Source organism: Leptonychotes weddellii, chromosome 5, assembly GCF_054177405.1.
Source record: "Leptonychotes weddellii isolate Sample4059 chromosome 5, ASM5417740v2, whole genome shotgun sequence".
Taxonomy (NCBI): domain Eukaryota; kingdom Metazoa; phylum Chordata; class Mammalia; order Carnivora; family Phocidae; genus Leptonychotes; species Leptonychotes weddellii.
Window position 1 is genome coordinate 76,703,654 of NC_138373.1, and position 16,455 is coordinate 76,720,108.

Genomic DNA, 16,455 nt, shown 5'->3' on the forward strand with positions numbered 1-16,455 from the left:
TGTCCTTGTCCTTAGAGAGGGGGTCGCTGAATAAACATGAAACCATTAGAGCATGACAGGGGTATTTGATCAAAATGGCAAAGCAAAGAGCACAAAGGGAGCATCGAAGGAATGAGCATCCATCTCCCAGCAGTGGAGCCAGGTCAAGGCTTGGTGGAAGGAGGGACACAGACTGGTTCCGAGAGAAGGGGAAACTGTATGGGAATGTTAGTGTGAAGGCAAAGAAGTGGGACTCTTGTCAGTGAAAGGGGGGCTGGATAAGATATGAAGTCGGCTAGAGCCATGGGGCCACGTTGTACAGTAGCAGGGGTGAGGGGGCTGAGGTGGGCGCAGGGGTGAGAAAGTAAGGAGCCATCTATAAATCTTGAAATGATATGAAATAGTCTTGGGAGCTGGTGATTCTGAGGAGCTTAGGTATATCAGTTCACATTAAAAACCACAGAAACCAAAGAAATCCCTAGGAAGACAGACCTAGTAGTCTAGCATTGAGAATCTTAAAAGAGGAACTAGTGTTGATACCTTTGGAATAGAGAGAAAAAACCCCCACAAAACAGAAAGTAAGGCAGGGGAATGATTAGCAGGATGCAGCAAAAAAGTAAAAAAAAAGGCTTTGGGATTGGAGGAGTGCTATTGAATGTATTTATTTTTTATTTATTTTTATTTTTCATTTAAATTCAATTTAGGTAACATATAGTGTATGATTAGTTTCAGGGGTAGAATTTAGTGATTCATCAGTTGCATGTAACACCCAGTGCTCATTATGTCAAGTGCCCTCCTTAATGCCCATCACCCAGTGACCCCATACCCCTCCTCTCCTCCAGCAACCTCAGTTTGTTTCTTAGAGTTAAGAATCTCCTTTGGTTTGCTTCCTTCTCTGTTTTCATCTTATTTTGTTTTTCCTTCCCTTCCACTGAATTTTGGAATTTTTGAGTTGGAAGAGACCTGAGTTCAGTATTCTGACTTTGCAAATGAAACCAAGGGCCTAGTCAGGTCAGTAAAGAAGTTGTTCATGCAGAGAAAAACGTGGACCGGCGAAGTTCAGTTAGGCCCGGATTTAATTTAGAAAATAACATAAATACATTTTGCAGTTCAGACCCTGAAACTCTTGCAATATAGTTGGGAGACCAGAGGAAACAGAATATTGAGGTTTGGGCTCATGACATCTGCATTCTGATTCCAGAAAACTTGACCCCTGGGAAGCGCTGATCCTCAGAGACCTTTGGGGGACAGACACTTACTTTGCATTGGGGCTAATATGGGTGGAGAGAATCGGATTTGGAAAGCAGAGGCCTGGTGGGATGCTGCAGCTACACCCTGCTTGTGGGGGCTCCGAGATCTGGGAGCAGTCAGGATAGTTGGAGTGACTGGCACTCTTCCAGAGTGGCCGGTTCCAGTCTGGGTCACCCGGCTCCCACCCAGACTCACGTCAGCTTCACACACTGTGATTATCCATGACACTTGAGCCAGCACCATCTCTCCACACTAGATCACATCCAAAAACACAAACAAAAAGAATTTTAAGAACTTTCCCAGGGACTAGAGATACGTTTCATCTAGCTTCATTTAAAATACATTGTTAGAGCTGGGCTCCACAAATCTGTCGAATACTATAAATATGTATGAAGTCGCAGTGGCCTCCCACACCCATGCAGAGGCTGGTTTGTGGATGGATAACAGACAAGGGAGAATTTTAAGTACATCCTGTTCCACCAAAGCTGACTTTTTTTTCCATTCTGCTCTCCCTCTTTCTTTTGCTCTCTCCTGCTCATCAACACCCTCCTTCCCCAGCAGAAAAAATAATTGCTATGAAGTCTCAGCCTGGGCAGAGGCAAAGATTTCTTATTTCTCTTCCTTAAAATGTTGCAAAACCTTAAAATCAGTAAGGGAATAATGCTCCCCCTTTCCTGCCACAGAGCGCGCGCGCGCGCACACACACACACACACACACACACACACACACACACACACACACACACACACACACACACAGCTCTCCTCCAGCAAACAGGAAACTATCCCTGGGCTGTGGGACTCCTAAGCCAGGAAACTGGTCTTTGCTGCTCTGTCTACCTTCCCCTCAGGTTCTTCCTGGCCATTCAACACAGTTAAAAATAGTAACCACCAAAACCAGAAGAAGAGATGATTTCATTGTCTAACCACTGCAACTTGCGGCCTGGTTTGGGTGGTGGCAGATCGAGCTAATCCTCTGACTGGGCACCTTGAGAATTCTCTTAGGGTCAAAGCCGGTCTCTCCCACGGGAGGATTTCAACACCCTGGTGCTCCCAGAGGAGCCAGCCCATCTCAGGAGGGCAGAGAATCAGGCAGAGCCGGCTGGGCACACACGTGCTTGTGCACACACATACACACTGTGAGTGACACGGCCGTGAAGTCCATGATCTCTCCCGGGCACGACCTGTGCACGGGCCAGATGGCGCACGCCCATCCTGGCTTGTGAGGCAGGGCAGGGGCAAAACCTGTCCACCCTCTGAGCCAGTCTCTCCTGCTGTGGTGTGGGGAATGTGCATCCTCACCCAGACCCGGCAGGCACAAGAATTTGTACAACATGCTGAATTCCATTCCTAGCACAGGGAGCTGTCAGAGTGACAGGTACAGAGAGAACCCAGTGGTCTTCCGGGGCTAGGAGAAGAGAAAACTCCTTTGGGAAGTCACGAAGGGTCGCCAACAGTTAATCCTGAGGAATAAAGGAGAAACCCATTTTTACCATGAAATACTCCACCGCTAACCCTGCCACGTAGATTAAACGTCTCCAAACGGAGGTAAATTCACAATGGCAAAAAAGATCCACATCCCTCAATATTGGGCTTATGGCTGCAATTGCTGCATCTGGAACTTGGAGGAAGCACGGATGTGGGAGTGTTCCTTGTTCTAGCATGTGTTGGCTGGGATGATGGCCAGGGTGGAGGAGCAGGGGTTCTGCCCTCAGCCAGAGGGCTGGGGGTTCAAGTCCTGCTTGGTTACCTCCTAATCTTGTAACCGGGTATGCTACTTACTTCTCTGAGCCTCAGTTTCCTCATCTCCAAATTGGGAATGCTACATTTTTTTTTTTTTAAAACAGGGCTGTCGTAAGGTACATATAAAGTGTTCAGCAGATCATACCCATTATTATCATTATCAGACTATCACAGAACACTGTGGAATAAAATGATGGGCACCCTGTCATGAGTCCGAGGGGTACTAATAGCAGTGAAGCTCAGATTTCACTGTGGAGCTTTCTGCCTGCGGTAGATGACTAAACCGGGGACATGGAGTGGTTAAGTGATGTATCCCTGTCACCAAAGGTGGGGTGTGGTTGGATCATGTCCTCAGACCTGGGGCCGCCAGAGCATGTCAAAGGCCTGGGGGCTGCCAATGGGACAAGGGAGTCAGGAAGAGGCAGGGAGGATGTGAACGGTGGTGACCAAGGAGTAGGACTAAAGCAGACATCAGCCAAGGGGCCAGGAGCTCCTGGAAGCATCCCTACAGAAGGTACCTGCTCACTGGCATCATGGAGTTGCAGATTGCCTACCCGTCCTTCCCTGGGAGTGTCACTCAGAACAGGACCTTGGGAGAGTTGGCTCTGGGACTTCCGCTCTCCCCAGGCACTATCTCTTCCTTTCTTTTATTGATCTTGACTGCTCACCCATGCGAGTGTTCAAAAGCCATGTGATAAAAACCTCATAAAGCTGACTATGACCCTATGAGAGTTTCAGGCATTTAAAACTGGCCTGGAAAAGACTGAGAGAATCAAAATTTAAGTGAGTCAAGAAGACCAGAAGGCACTTGGAAGGTTGGGGAAAAAAGCATGGGGCCAAGGGAGCTGAGTGTTTCAGAGCAAATTAAAAGTCAAAAACTAATGATGCAATGTATGGTGATTAACATAACATAATAATAAAAAAAAAAAAGTCCATGGTGGGTGATAGAGGCCAGCAGTCTGGGTGATAGGAAGAGCAGGGCCTACTGCAAATACCACATTCAGCTTCTAGAGTGTTTAAGCCGCTTGCAAGTGGGATTGCTCACCCCTGAGCTCGGGCCCGCCTCTCAGCATAGAAGACAAGCAGTTCTGTGGCTTTCTACACTGTCCTCCCATGTACCGTCTAGAGTCTCTATCGTGCTGGTGACCCAGGCCTCTCAAGGGTCCAATAGACAGGCATTCAAACCCTTGCTGATTCATTGATCAAAAGGCAGTTACTAGGACTTCTTAACCCTTAATTTATTTTTAACATTTATTGAACACTTATTATATGCTAGGCACTGTGTTTTACCTGCATCATCTTGTCTTAGTGTCATAAAAACTTTATGAAACATGTACTCTAATTATATTTGTTTTGCAGGGGAGGAAACAGAGCCTAAGAGAGGTTGCACAATATGCCTAGGCCCCACAGTTGGTAAGTAATATGGCCACAATTGAAACTCAGCCTCTGTCTAACACCAACGTCGGTGTGCTTGAACACAATGCTAGAAGACCTCAAACCCACCATCACTTAAGTTTTGACTTCTTTATGTCTCTAAAAGTAAGTTCCTCAAGCTAGGAGATGAGAGGCACCTGGGTGGCTCAGCTGGTTGAGCGTCTGACTCGATTTCGGCTCAGGTCATGAGTTGGGCTCTGTGCTCACCATAGAGTCTGCTTGGGATTCTCGCCCTCTCTCTGTCCTTCCCCACACTCGCAGGTGAGCTCTCTCTCTCAGATAAATAAACAAAATCTTTAAAAAAAAGGAGATGAGTGATTTTTGGGGGGAGGGGAGGCAAGAGATTAACCTACTTACAGTACACGAATGCATTAATGTTATAACCAATACATTTTCACAATCTTCCATTCCCTTAGAAATATATTTTGTTCAATAAAAATAGCAGAGCACCAACTATGCTTAGGCATGGTTGGTAAGTGGTGAGGATTCAAACACCAAAGCCCATTCTTGCCTTCTAGGATCTTGCCATTTAACAGAAAGGGGGTGACAGACAAGTAAATGAATATTGTGTTTCCTTGTGATGAATGCTAAAGACAGGTATGCTCAGGGCCTATGGGAGCTCCCAGGATGGGCACCAAATCCACACTGGGGCAGATGATGTCTTCCTGGAGAAGTTGATGCCCATGCTGAGTCTTGGAGGACAGGCAAGAGGGGAAAGGTGTTTCATCAAGGCAGGATATTGAAGTCTTGGAGGTGTGCTAGAACTGTGTGGCTGGGATATGAGGCATGGGGTGGGGGGGTGATGGGTTGGTGACAGGTGGGACTGGGGAGATAGGTACAATCAGACTGCAAAAGGCCTTGCATGATCATCAAGTAGAGGGGTCCATGTCCTGACGACAGTGGGTTGCTATTGAACAGCTTGCCATAGCAGGGAAACATGGTAGTTGGGGAAAGGTACTCTGAAGAGAGGGAAGAAGAATGAGAACATGGTGCCTGGAGTCGGGGGCAGATAGGAAGTGGATGCAGAGATCCAGGTGAGTGGTCAGGGAGCAGGGCTGCAAGGGCTTTGATCTGAATAGAAGGTTTTAAACACTCAGTTACCCTCCATCCAAATCAGAAAATACATATTATGCTTTCATTCTAATGTTACGAGCATCATACTTAAATTCAAATGGGTATTTCTAACTTTCTTATATCTAATGCTGATTGATGATCACTAACAGAGTCTATGGACATTACTGAGAGCCTCTGTGGCAGGTACTGTTCAAAGTTTCTACATATGTCATGTCATTCCATCTTCCTCTCAACCTTCTGGGATGGACTTTATTCTCTTCGTTTTAGAGTGAAGATGTTGAGGCTCAAAAAGGTTAGGAACTTGCCCAGAGTCCTTCAAAGTGACAAAGCTGATTTTCAAACTAAGCCCAGTGTTCTTGGTGAAGTCCCATCATGGATTTTTGGTGTTTTTTTGCAGGATGTGTGAGTGTCTAATTCTTCCTTTTCCCACCCATATGCACACTTAATAACTGTGTGTTAGTAATCCGGGTCTTTTAGAAAGTTCATTTTTGTACCCTCCAATTCTTGTAATTAAATAAGGGTTGCAGCTTTGTGCCAGGCACCGGAATGAAGATTTTGTAGTTCGCAAAACATTTGTGTCTATGTTACCCTCATTAGTTCCTTGTATATTCCAGTGAGGTGGGAAAGGCATTATTAATCTCCATCGCACCGGTAAGAAAACTGAGGGTCAGAGAAGCAAACTCACACAATTAAGTGTTGTAGCTTGCTCAGTGCTCTGAATTTATCCTTTTCCTTTTTATTGCCCTTCATTGACTGCTTCCTGGTGACAAATGGCATCGCATGACAATCTTTGGTGTATGGAACTCTGGGAAAAAATGGACCCTCTGGCCATCTCTTTTTTTAAAGATTTCACTTATTTATTTGAGAGAGAGAGAAAGCAAGAGAGAGCACGAGCAGGGGGTGGGGAGAGGGAGAAGTAGGCTCTCCCACTGAGCAGGGAGCCCGGTGTGGGGCTCGATCCCAGGACCCCGGGATCATGACCCGAGCTGAAGGCAGACACTTAACCAACTGAGTCACCCGGGTGCCCCAGCCCTCTGGCTATTTCTATCTTCACATCCAACCCAATTCATTCAAGAAACGCTGAGCACCTAATGTCCGGGCACTGGGTGCTTGAAAATGTCCAACTCGGCCCTTAGGGAGTGAGTGCTGCACATAGGGCATGAACACAGTACAGCTAAAGGTGAGAGGATGTGGTCAGTGCCAAATCCTCATTACTCATTCTGTTTCGGGCAGGGTGGGAGGATGAGGAAGCCTTCCCTGAGAAGGTGACATATGACCTGGCTATGGAGGAGCGACAGCATTCCCTCAGGGGCAACAGGGCAGGACAACAGCAACAACAAGACGAGGATCACCTGTTAAGCCCTTGCTATGTGCCAGGCCCTGTCCTAAGAATTTTACAAATATTACTTCTTTGCTCCTTCCCATAACCCTGTGAAGTATCAACTAATATTATCCCCATTTTACAGATGAGGAAGGCTTAGAGGGGATTTGCACCTCAGCAGTCTGATTCTAGCAGTTCTCTCGACCACTAGAGCACAGGGCCAGGCACTCAAGCTAGAGAACAGAGCTCGAGCAAAGCCTCAGAGATGGGAAAATGCCCAGCACGCTCAAGGTGCAGGCTGAGGAAAAGGAAGGCTTAGGCTTGAGAGGTGGATGGAGCCAGTCGGGTGATGCATGCGGAATGCATACCATGATTTCAGTTTGCCAGCAGTTAGATTGCAGTCACGTGATCCCATTTGATGAGATCTGCGTTTCATACGGATAACTCCGGTGGCAGGACAGAGGAGGCACCCAAGCATCCACGCCTACATCCATGCCTTCAGGCCCAGAAGTCAAAGGAAGCAGGCCAAGGGGGAAGGAGGGGGTGTCGCTGCTGAAGGTGGCAGGCTCCATGCCTTCCGCTCCTTCCAGCTCATTGCAGCCATGTGGGAATCGCGTGCCTTATTTCCAGTCCCTCTGATTTTTAAAGAAACGTTGGAAAACCAAAATTTTGTGTGAAATGTAGGAAACTAGTTAATATTATTTTGAGAACATTTTCAGGGCTAAACAAATTATGTGTGTGGGCTGCTAGTTTGCCACCAACGCTCCATTCCATGGCTTGGAATGGAGAGTGCTCAGAGGCAAGTGGACCAGTGTCAGGAGGACTCTGTAAGTGTCTAGACAAAAGAAGACCCTAGCAAAGAGGAGGGGTCAGGCCTCAAACACATTTTAAGTGGGTTAGCTAGGACCTGGTGACTTTGGACATGGAGGGTAAGAGAGGGAGAAGTCTAGGTTGAGTGCGTAGATGATGGAACCATTAATTCATTTAATTTCTGGACAACGACTTATTGACTACTTACTATATATGCTCTGCTGTGTTAGTAGCTGAGATACAGCAAAGAGTAAGACACAGTGCCTTGGTGTGAAGGAGCTCAGAACTTAGCGAGGAGGTTTGCTGGAGGGTAAGCACAGAGAGATTTAGGGGCACGGAGGGGCACCTCTCCTAATCTTATGAAGCAGGGGGTCAGGGAAGGCTCTGCTGATAAGGAATACAGGAGGAGTACATGTGTAAGAGAGAAGATCATGGATCTGATTTTGGATTTGTTGAGCTGAGCCTTTATCTTCAACCCAGCTATTTCGGTGAACTGATACCTTCTGTGATGCTTTTCATTTTGTGACAGCTAGAAGTCCAGTGGCTTGCTCACTCATATGTCACATTCCTTTCTCGCAGTCATGCTTTCCCTTTGTCCTCTATTAAAATGGTCAGCATAGGCGCATACATGTTTGGGAGTCTTCCCCCGGTCCCTTCTCATAAGCTGGTCACCTTAGGTGTTGCAATATTTGTAAAATTAATCTGGGCTTGTTTTTTTTTGTTGTTTGTTTGTTTTGTTTTGTTTTTAGCTTACTCATCACTATTGTGGTGAATGATTTGCTTTCTTTCAGGTATTATTATTTTATTATTATGGCCTGGTGGGTTAATTAAGAGGGCAGTACTATGTATTGTTAATCAATCTTCCTTCTTCCTGAGAGTACCCCATATTCTTTTTTCAAGCCTAGGCAAGGTTTTGCTTCATTCATTCAACAGTTATTGGGCATCAAGAACTGTTCTAGCTGCTTGGGATGGCATCTGTGAATAAGGAAGGACTACTACTTGCATGCAGCCTTACCTTCCTGTAGCCTCAGTGATATAGCACTTAATTGATTTCTGTGTTGCTCTTTTGGGATATTCACAGATGGGTGGCTGCCTCCCAGCCAGGAGAATGTTCCCTGCAGCCTTCTCTCAAGTGGGGCTGTGTTCTCCATCATGTGAGCCTCTTCATCCCCCTAGTATGGATTGTCCACAGCATGGCAGCTCCTTTCCATGGCAATTGGAGCCCCACTGTCCCAACTAGAAACTTAAGTACTTTGCCCAAGTTCTAAATGGCCTTTTCTTTGACCATAACTTCTTTTTAAATCCCATAGATGGAAGCTCCTCTATATACTCTGAAAACAATTTATGTCTTCTTTTTAGAAGGTAATTTAACTGTCTTTAAATCCTCCCAATGATCTATTCACCAGATATACACCTTCTGTCATAAAGCCTTTATAACCTTTAATTCGTTGTCCTTAACTAAGAGTCCTTTCTGTGGGAAAGTCTCTGGGTATGACCAAAGGGTGCCTGGAACCCAAGCTTGCAATGGTTCACTGAATTTGGTGGGGCAAGATCTCTTGAAGTTATAAGCTGCTCCATGAAGGACTAGGAATTTTTAATTTGGATAACATCCAACTGGAGTAGTTCAAAACCACCCCACGTATCTGGAAATCCTCCACCTTTTTGGACCATCCTGGATCTTTAGCAGACCCCTTATAGCTTCCACGAGCCACAGAAAGGTAAGCAATATAAAGAAAAGAGAAAACTTACAGCAAACAAAGAGTGAAAAAAATAAACCCAAACCTAAGCAAACTAGGTGCTATTCCTTAATAGTTCTGTGGCCTTGACCAAACAATTAGGCATCTCTGAACCTCAATTTTACCCTTCCAATAATGTAAAAAAAGAAAAAAGAGGTTAAAATACAAGGAACGTATGCCCATAAGGTGCCATGCAAATGTCTTTACTGTTGTTATTTTTTTGTTATTATTATTGTTTTAAGATTTTATTTATTTGTTTAGAGAGAGAGAGAAAGAGAGCATGCATGAGTAGGAGGGGGAGGGCAGAGGGAGAAGGAGAGAATCTCAAGCAGACTCTGTCCTGAGTGCGGAGTCTGATGCAGGGTTCTATCTCACGACCTTGAGATCATGACCTGAGCTAAAATCAAGAGTTGGACGCTTAATCAACTGATCCACCCAGGTGCCCCTCTGTTGTTATTATTTTTAGCAAGCCTCCCTTCTGGGGTCCATACTGTGATGGACCCTAATCCTCAGAATTGTGCCAAGAGCTCTCCCTCTCAAGAGGGAGACATCCCAAGAGACATCCAACAGCCAGTGCCTAGCGAGCCAGCCCCTGCCCCACCTATCAGGCAGCCAGCACTGGGCTGAGGAATCTGTGCAGCTGTCGCTTTCCACCAGCTAGCACGGACCTTGCATTTTATTGCTTCTGAGCTAAGACTGGAAATTCCTTGGCAAAAGCTCTATCACCACAGACTTGTTTGTTTCACTGCACCTAGTTTGCCGAGGGCACCCCACGGGACGAGGAGCTCATTAAGGACAGGTCACGGGCACACCTCCTGCTGCCCCTCTGAGTTCTGTGTGACTCTAGCCTGTGGAGCTGATGAGGGTCACATCCTGAGCCACGGGATTAAGGCATAAAATGAAGATGGAATGATGCCATGAGCCTGGAATTTTGGGAAATGGGTGTGTCCGAGTTGAGAACACTAATGGAGCAGTCCATGAAGATTTAGCCAGAACTAAAGAATCTTTTAAATCTCAAATTCCTGGCAATCACCCAGCCCTATATCTGTAGGGTTGGGCAGTCCCATTTGGCTCCATGTTCTCAAATGAAAGATCAGAAGGACAACAATAGGAGTTGTCAATTACTGTTCATGAGATAAAAAGAGAAGGAAGAGATCAGAGACAGCTGGTTGGCATCCATTTATACATGCTTTGCATGAGTTTTTAGAACTGGGAAAGTGACCAGAAAATGGTAATACTAGACGGGACCCTCAAGATCATGAGGAATAAGATCCAGAGTGCTTAAGTAAGTTTTCTAAGACTGTACACAATTGAGTGATGAAATCAGTACTATGTGTCAGCGCAATAAATGAGGGACACAATATTTAAAAAGATGGCAAATATGTCATTATGTGTACAGATATGCATGTTGTCACCATCGTATTGTTTATGGTGACAAGAAAGTCAAAGCAACATAAGTACCCATTATGGTAGATGCACATGATGGAATAGTTTGTAGCCATTACAAATAATGGAGCAGATCTTCATTACTGACATAAGAAGCTATGGGACAGAGCTAGAGGGACTCCTGAGACTTTCCTTTGTGTGATAATAGCACATGTTAATGCAGCATGTATACCATCTGGGATAAAATTTTATGTGTATATATATGAAAGAATATTTACAATAGTGACCTCAGAGGTGAGGTTTTGGATGATTTTAATGTTCTCACTCACATCTTCATGCACTGTTGGAATTTTGTTCAAAGGTCATGTATCATTTTTTTTTTCTTTTTTAAATTTATTATTTGAGAGAGAGAGTGAGAGAGAGAGAGAGCACAAGAGGGGGGAGCGGGAGAGGGAGAAGCAGACTCCCTGCCGAGCAGGGAGCCCGATGCGGGACTCAATCCAGGGACTCCAGGATCATGACCTGAGCCGAAGGCAGTCGCTTAACCAACTGAGCCACCCAGGCGCCCCATGTATCATTTTTTATAATCTGAAATCAAACAGTAAAAGGACGTCCTCCTTTTGGTCACTGATATCTGTGTGCAGTTTCCGAGGTTTGCAGGATGGTGGGAGTGACTTTCCCTACATCTGGTTCATTCGTAGTTGCTTTTCCCTCAATGATCAGCAAGTGCTGCTCAGCCCACAGTCTAGAAGGAAGGGCATTATGGAGCACATGATGTCTTGGATCTTTAAATAGAAGTTGTTAGTACAAGGGTAGATTAAGATATCTGCCAAACATCAAGAAGAAGTCTCTGTTTAAGAGTAAAAATTAGGAAGAACAGAGTGGTTGATTTGAGCCTCTGTGGATGTGATCACCCTGAACAAATGGGTGGTGGTGATTAGGGACCCCCAACTCTAATTAAGATGCTTGAGTGTAGCCACAGGTAAGGATAACTAAAGCAAAAATATAACAAACAAGAGGAAACTGAATTAGTCGCACTGGATACCACTGTCATTTGGCTGAAGGCATAGTGCACTAAGCAAGGGAGAAAAACCAGTAGAGGGTCTGGAAAAGGAGCTTTGTGTCTTCGTCAGCATTTACCCAGCCCTGCTAGGGAAGAACGGTTGTGAATCCTGTGGCCACAGTCTCTGCCAGGTTCCAGAGCCTTGAAAGACCTTCCTACATACCATCCGCAAAGAGTAGAGTGGACTTGGCATCCGTGTGTTTGGAATGGCAAAGGTCACCTTGTATGTGCGTGTGCGTGAATGTGTGTGAGTTGTAGGGATTTGAAAGATGTCTGTTTAGTCCTGTAAGACTTAAAAATATTCAGTCAGTTTTTTGGGGCACCTGGGTGGCTCAGTCGATTAAAGGGCTGCCTTTGGCTCAGGTCATGATCCCAGAGTCCTGGGATCTAGTCCTGCATCGGGCTCCATGCTCAGCGGGGAGCCTGCTTCTCCCTCTCCCTCTGCCTGCCGCCAGCCCTGCTTGTGCTCTCTCTCTCTCTCTGTCAGATAATTAAATAAAATCCTTAAAAAATATTCAATCAATTATCCTAAAATTTAACTGGAAAGAATACTCCATATTCCAATGAGACTGAATAATGGAGTCACTTTACTTAGCGTTTGATTGTTTGTTTCCACCAAGAAACAATTCATGTTCTTGAAAGTGTTAACTTGGTCTCAAGATCATTTCTAGAGTGTTGCTGTGTCTTGTGTGCTCTGCTGACCACACAGTCCCAGTGGAGCCCCAGGCTGGGCTGTCTAGCTTTGTGCCCTCTTCCCTGGCAATTTTCCTCGGGTAAATGTAAACCTATGCGTTAACAGCTTTCTCACATCTGTGGAAGCCTAGCCAAAGGGGTGCTTGGATCAGCACCCGAGTTTGAGGGGAAAATCTTTAAGGAGGACATGAGATTCTTTTATTTGGGGATTGGACACTTCATTAATTAAATATACTAGGTTTTAATTGAGTAACTGCTATGTAGCCAGCATCCACTTACTGGACCTACTGCCCACCACTATATGCAAAGGGAGGGATAGTCGCTCTTTAATTACTTATAAATATTCAGCGCTTTCCCTGAAATGGTCCGTGAAACAGTAGTAATAATGCATTCAGTATCATGAGGGGTAACGTGAAGAAGGTGATATACCTTTGATATCCACCTTCTAGTATTGCCATTGACATTAGCTGGAGAAAGATCTTTTCACTTTTTATTCTGATCACCACTTCTTTGTCTGCTGGTTATTCTTCTCTGGCTTTGAAGCTGCCGCGAGGTGGACATGGCTCGGGCGTTCTGTTCTTTCAGCCATTTCCAACATCCATACACATCCCAGCTGCCTAAACTTAAAGACAGTCCTTAGGATCCATCTGGTAACTGTCCAAGGTGGCAGGGTTGGTTCTTTTCCCCTGCCAAGTTCAGATGTCTTCAATAGCCCTTCCTCTTCTACGACATCATACCGCTGGGTTGGCGAGACTTTCCACTCAGCTCTAAGTGCCAGGCCGAGGGCCCACATTCTTGGAACGCTCTCGGAGTTTCGTGAATTTTATCTTTCAAAAGCAGTTTCGGGACAAGCTCGCTGAGACAAGAAAGGGGGAGACTAAGAGGATTTTAGAGCTTTCCCGTTTTGTGGAATTATATTCAAATGACATGTCACTGAGAGGGTTTTGAGGAAGGAAACGATACAGGCGGGAAGAAAACAGTCTGAGGGAGAAATAAGGACAGGAGTGTGGCAGGAAGGAAAAAAGGGAAGAATATGAAATTTCTGGTAAATTCTCAAGTTTCAACTAGGAGTGGCAAGGAACACTCATTTGATTTTGGAAGATACTATACAACTTTCTTTCAACTTAGTTACCTTTCAAGCAGTGTTTGCTAATCTCAGCATTGACATCCCCTGCTCATATAATGGCTTTGGGGAACATGTTTGAGATTCCTTTTGGCTAACTGAGTTTGAGCAAAAACAAGTTTAAGCTATTATTAGTTTTCTTTTCTGGGAGCCATCAGGGGCCAGACCTACCTTTGGAGATTTCTCCTGGTCTCCCGTCATAAAAAGCCCTTGATTCATACATTCATTAAAAGTGTTTACGCCAGCTCGAACTTGAAAATCGGCCCCAAATGGCATCATGCCAGAAGTTGATTCTCCTTGCTTCAGAAGGAGGGAAAAATATTCTTGTACTTGAGGGTAACACTGTGGCTCTGGGCAGGAGGGGACATTCCTTCCCAAGAACATGTGACTTTACTGAGGTCAAATGAAACTTTGCCTGGTTCTTTACCCACGTGGAAAATGAAAGTGTCTACTCTACCCTCCAGATGAGGGGCATGGGAGCACAGAGCGGAAAGGCAGATTACCCCGAAGAGTTTGAAAAGACACGTGCAGATGGCAGAGGGATTTGCCTTCTCCAGCCCCATGTGGTTTTAGACCCCTGAACTCGTTCCTATCCACAGTCTTAAATTCATGGCTGTGGAAAGAAAAAGACTTAAGATTTTAATCACATCCAGAAGCACAGTAAGCTGGAGCTTCAGCCAGAACAGATCTGATTTCCTTCCCAGAACTTGATAACTTTGTTTTATAAAATAAGTTCAGTGACATTTCAAGGGTTAATCATGAGCCTTTAGAGCTCCTGGACTGGCATTTATCTTTTAAAAATATTTATACAACTTAGCTTTATATGACACCACTGTGTGTGTCTGTGTGTTTTAAGAGCTCAAAGCATTTAAGATTTTCTCTCCAAACCCTCATTTGCAGAGGGCATAGGCAGGTGAGATTTATTAGGCCCATTTGGAAGGCGAGGACATGGACTCACTTTGAAGTTGAAATGCAGGACTTGCTCACCTGCTCACCCCACTGCAGAAGAAAAGTGGACTTCCTGTCTCCAGGAGCCCCCTTCTCAATGCCCTGCCTCTTCCTTTCAAACCCAGTGTGGGAATCCAGCAGGACCAAGTGTCTCCTCTATTCCAGTACCTGAAGAGAAGTTTCGGCCTTTCTCCTTTGTTTGCCTGAGAGGGAGGCAAGGGAGAGAGCGCTTCCTCTCTAGTGTTTCTTGGCTCCAGATTTCTCTACAAAAAAATGCAACCAGACCACATACTCCTCAGCATCCCAGGACTCTACCCCCAACCCCAACCCAAGCCCAGTCTCCTTCACATGCTGCAGGGGGTAAGAGGGAGTTTAAAACCGGCAGAAGGCCTTGGAGGTGAAGACCTGGCAGATTGCAGCTCAGAGAGGATGGGCTGGTCGTCCTCCTGTTGTTCTGCCCTGACAACCCGCCAGGGTTCCTGGGCCTCTCCTTCTTCCCCTCCCGAGGGTTGGGCTGCTCAGAGATCACAGGGCCTTTTAACCTACTCCTGGGAGTGGCTTTTCTCAAACAGGTACTTTTATTATCAAATGAGAGATGGGGGAGAGGGAAATGAGGAAAGATATGAGAAACTGATGCAGTCTTGTGTCATATCACCAGTTTTTAATGAAAAACCTACACTGTCTCAGCCTTCCAGGGACAGACTTCAGTTCTCAGGGACTTGGGAAGATGCAGTATCAAATCGTCTGTGTGTGTGTGTACATGTGTGTGTGATGTTTTCCCCAGCATCCACTTCAGAAAATATTCTCTCCTTTCCACTTTAAAATATTTTTCCTAAACACCAGAGTAATGTAGGTTCATTGCAGAAGATTTGGAAAATACAGAAATGTGACCCAGAAGAAACTGAAATTCACCTGCAATTTTACCATCTAATTTTATAAAAATTTTGGTGAGTGGCCACAGCCTGCCCTCTATTCTTTTATGGAATAGAAGTTCCAAGAGGACAGGGATCTTGCTCACAACTGTCACCCAATGCTCTGAACCGTGCCTCATGTGTGAAACGTGCAGATGTATTGGTTGAATAAATGCATAACTGTAAAAGAATAAATTAAAATAGGTTGTCACGATGCAGCAGAGAACAGAAATAGAGTCGCCTGGATGTGGCAGACTGGGATCCAAGCTGCCTCTGCTAATTGGCGATGTCTTCTTGGATATGTCACGTCACCTCTCTGGGCCTGAGTTTTTCCTTCAGTAAAATAATCACAGTTAACATTTCTTGAGTTCTTCTAGTTGCTGAGCATTATTATAAGCTTTCTCCGTGTATTTATTTTTTAAAGATTTTATTTATTTATTCATGAGAGACAGAGAGAGAGAGAGAGAGGCAGAGGCAGAGGGAGAAGCAGACTCCCCACTGAGCAAGGAGCCGGATGCGGGACTCGATCCCAGGACCCCGGAATCAGGACCTGAGCCGAAGGCAGACTCTTAACCAACTGAGCCGCCCAGGTGCCCCTCTCCCTGTGTCCTTCAGCACAGCTCTATGAGATAGGTACCTTCTGCCCCCGTTTGATGCACAAAGAAACAGGCCTGGGGAGGTCCATTTGTCCACAGCCACACAGCCAGCAAGTGGAGAGCGGGGCTTGAACTTAGGCATCTGAGCTCTTGTCTCCGGGGAATGCCGCCTCGGTTGTGGGATTAAGTGACTTCCAGGGCCCCTCCCGGTGGAGCTCAACTGTGGAGCAAGGTCCAGATGATTATTACATGGAGATCAGAGAGCAAAGTCCTTAAGCAGAGGACTTGCTGCAGAATGTGAGGAGTCCACATGGGCATTCATTCAGAGTGTAATTAAAGGCCAGGCTACTGGTCATTCAGAGGCAGGGTGATGAGGGCTCTCTGTGC